Below are 4,293 nucleotides of genomic sequence, written 5' to 3'. Positions count from 1 at the left end.
ATGTACACGAGACAGGTATGCTGGTATGGGTACTGGAGGCAGAAGGGACCAGACCCTTATAATATCTGTGATGTTAGGGACTAGACCCTTATAATATCTATGATGTTTAAGATAGACTAGCTTATGGTATACCATAGGGTTGTATGAAAGAAAGTATGTAAGTACGTATGCATGTAAGTAAGGTATGAATACGCATCTTCGGATACGTATAAGTAAGGATGTGAATGTATTGTATGCTAATTGATTTTCTAGAACTCACTCAGCGTAGCTGACTTTTAGTATGCACGCAGACAAATAAGTTGAGGCAGTTGGCTTGAGGAGGGACACATGGTATGGACTGAAGAGACTGGCATCCATGACGAAGTGTTATGACTGTTTTAATTAATTACTTATGAAAAGACAATTTGTATGTTAAGACAAGAATGAATGTTTTGTAATGTGATGTTTGAAGTTTTTAATTATTCCGCGAAGATTTTAATTTACTCTGATTTTAGAACTGTGTTTATGAGTAAATCCAACACCAAAGTAGGGTTACCGGGAACGGGGCCTTACAATATTCTATCATTGTCGGAGAGGTCCACCGTATTCCCTTGTATTGGGTGCTCATTAGTATAATCATATGGCCGTCTTAGTAGCCGGAGTGCGATTCGCTTGGCAAAGGTAAACTGGCAATTTTAGTCATCGTAATCAACGCCCGATTCGCTTGGCAACGATTCATTGGCACACTAGCAAGACTTTGGTTGTGTATGTGGTTTGTTAAGCTTCGGTTGATTATTAGCACATAGGATGGTTTGCGTATTTATCATTTATCATTTATTTGTCATATATATATATATATATATATTGTTGCTGTGTCAAAATCTGGTGATCATCTCACTCAACATGTGTTATTGACAAACTTTTTTATTTTCTACGCATATGCAGGTTGCTTTGTATTAGGATTGATGTTTGACACTTAGACAAGACCTTAGGATATAAACAAGATAATCATTATTTGAGCTTGCATTCATGTATTTAAATTGTTTGTTATATTTGGAAATTGTGTGTATTCTTTCAATAAAATTAATTAGATATTGTCCTCTTTATGTATGATAGTATCTTCGAGCTGTGAGCAATCTGATCACGCCTCAGCATTTCCGCCTTAGGTTGGGGTGTGACAGATTGGTATCAGAGCTGAAGGTTATAAGATAGGTCGTTAGAAAATTGTCCTAATCATATGTTAGGAACCCTATACATTCCTTTCTGAACTGCCTTATGTGCTATTTAAATTGTTTGCAGCTTGCTTAGATTAATTATTTTATTATATTTCATCTTATCTATTTATTTCACACACAAATTCTGAGGCTATCCCTCACATTCAAAATATTTTTCTAAATCTTTTATTTTTGTAGATTATCTTTTATTTTGAGAAATTCCTTAAGAATTCCTGTGTTTTGTTTTGCTCCTTCACCTTGATGCATGGGGGTATGACAAATGTCGTACAACCGTAACTTTAAGTGGTACACGTAACCGCCTAAACGGTTGTGCGGTAAACATAACTGGCTAAACGGTTATACTTCCAAATTGTGTTTTTAAATTATTTTAATGCTTAGTTGGGTGAAAAATCCATGGAAATCCATGGGCACTCCAACTATCCATTTCTTAAACCATTTTCAATTTGATTTTGGTTGGAACGTATCTTCCAGGGTGGTTCCCGAGATACACCAACTACTCATATTTGATTGGTTGATTCGATATTTAGTTGGGTCGGTTAAATGCCATGTAACGCTCATGGGCTGACCAACTCAATTGTTTTATTACTCGTTATTTGAATTGGGCCAACAAATTGCCATGTAACGCTCATGGGTGGCCAATTCACAAACTTTATGTTGCTTTATTTAATTGGGCTATTCAAATTGTCATGGAAAGCTCATGGGAGGTCAACTCGTTTGATATGCTTGGTTATTTTATTCTTGGAAAATTTTATAAACATTGTTCATTTACTTAAATGCCTCAAATTTATATACACTATTTTAAATCCCGACCCGTCCTCAAGTCTTCAATAGCACAATTTAATTAAATATGCATCTTTATTATCTCATGTCAACTCAATTCACACAACTTACCCATCCTCTTATACAATTTCGTTGTTGATCCTCATAGAATGTCTACCCTAAGAATCTATCCTCATAATCAATGTCGTTCATCTGCTTCTCACGATCACCGTTCGACTACCAGAATCGCCAAGGAATTTGCTGTTGTATGCCATTAACCAACCAACCGCCAACCTCAACAAAACCAAAATGCCCTGAATAAGAAATCTTATACTAACTCATATCCGTTAAAATATTATTTAAATCATCTTTTCTCATTTATTTCTATATTCTCAAACTATAAATCATCAAGTGTATTTCAATCATTACCTCAACTTTAAACTATAAATATTTTATTACTTATTGTCTTTCTCAATCTCATGCTAGTTTTCACAACATACTTTCTATTTTATAAATCTTTTTTTATTAAAATTCAATTATTGTAAATTTTATTATTATTAAACTAAATTTTTCATCCTTTAAAATTAATTTTCATTTTTAAATTAAAAATCTTCTATTAATTAAACTTTTATCATTAAAATTGACCTTTTGATTTAGTCTCCATGGAAATCTATGAATAACTCAATCACTCACTTTATTTATTGATTAAGTTTCTTTATTTAGTGAAATTAAACAGTGGTTCGTAAATATTTCAACTCCCCACTTTGATTTTTGATACACCTTGAAAATCTTGAACGTTTTAAATGATAAGTTCATAGATGTTAGAATAGTCATGGTGGTTCATGTGTTTCTAGCCTCGCATTTATCTTATTTTATTATATTACTTCACATCTTATTTTTGGTATCACAATTAATTTTAAATTTGCTATTTACTTGAATTTCCATTATCAATAACTCAATTTACGTATCTCCTAATATCTATAACGATTTTGTGAAAAAGGGAAAAATCCACGAATTCCCAATTTAATTTAAATTAATATCTTCAATTATCCACATTATATTTTATTTAATTTTAAAAATTTAAGTGGAATAGGACTATCTCGATGATTTGGGAATATCCGATTCTCAATTTAATCTATTAACGATTTATTCAAATACTTATATTTTCGCATTTTCATTAATATTTAAATTATTATTTATTAATTATTATAATATTTTATTATAAAATCGAATTAATCTCATCTTCAAATCACAACTTGAAAAGCTATAACTTTATATTAACTTCTCTTTAAATCTCATAAATTGTAACATCCGTATTTTGAGAATTAGTAAATAACGGAAAGTTTTATTATTTTCGGTGTGTCATTAGTTTGGTTGTGTGCGTATTTGTATTTGGATAAGATTGGAATGGAGGTGGATGGTGGGGCCCATGGCTCCCTATATAAGGCCATCCCCCATCCTTTCACCATTTCTTTACACAACACACACACACTAGAAAACACACACTTTCTCTCTAGCATTTCGGACTCGGATCCAAGCAAAAGTAAGGAAGATTTTGGTATTAAAGTGCCTTCGAATAGAAAGAATCACATCCAGAACTACGTATTGTCCGGATCTGAACTCGAACCCGAAGCAAAAGGTAGGGTTCGGTTTAAATGGTTAAGTTTTATGGCTAGAATCGGCATGCAAACAGATATAATGGTAGATCGGGTTGTGAACTATAAGAAATATATAAACTTGGTAAGTTATAACCTCTTAGGTGCACTTTAAGGTAAAAAGGTGGCGTTTGGGCTATGAGAGATGGGTTCAGGATCAGGTGCATGGGGTCAGAATGTGTCGAAAGGTCCTGAGGAGGAGCCACGAAGTAAAATGGCTTTAAAATGGTAAAAACGAAGAAAAGCAGAAATTTCGCATCGCATGGCCATGCGAAGCGAAACGCCCCCATGCGAAGCGAAACCTTCCCATGCGAAGCGAAACACTCCCATGCGAAATTGTTTAAGTTGTGACCTGATTCATTTTCTGATGCGTTTTTGCTAAAGGACCTATTAACGAAAATAAAATTTTTCCTGCTCAACCCCAGCCAGGGGCTCTGCCCCTAAGACCCTGCTAGGGGCTACCGCCCCTAGACCCCGCTACCAGGGGTGCTGCCCCCGGACCCTCGTTAGTTGAGGGTTTCATTAACTTAGATGTAAGAAGTTGTAATAATGGTTAATTGACGCGCGTAATGTATTGTACAGTTAGCCGTACACAGCTAAGGAAGGGCATTACCATTGACGGTGAGAGAAATCGTCTTCAGGTGAGTTCTAGCCCCATTTTTCTT

The sequence above is a fragment of the Bidens hawaiensis genome, unplaced genomic scaffold (genome assembly GCF_021521415.1).
Source record: "Bidens hawaiensis isolate Kalapana, Puna unplaced genomic scaffold, B.hawaiensis_p1.1 tig00036859_1, whole genome shotgun sequence".
In the NCBI taxonomy this organism is placed as follows: Eukaryota; Viridiplantae; Streptophyta; class Magnoliopsida; order Asterales; family Asteraceae; genus Bidens; species Bidens hawaiensis.
The sequence above is the reverse complement of the archived record's forward strand: the minus strand, read 5'-3'. Positions refer to the sequence as shown.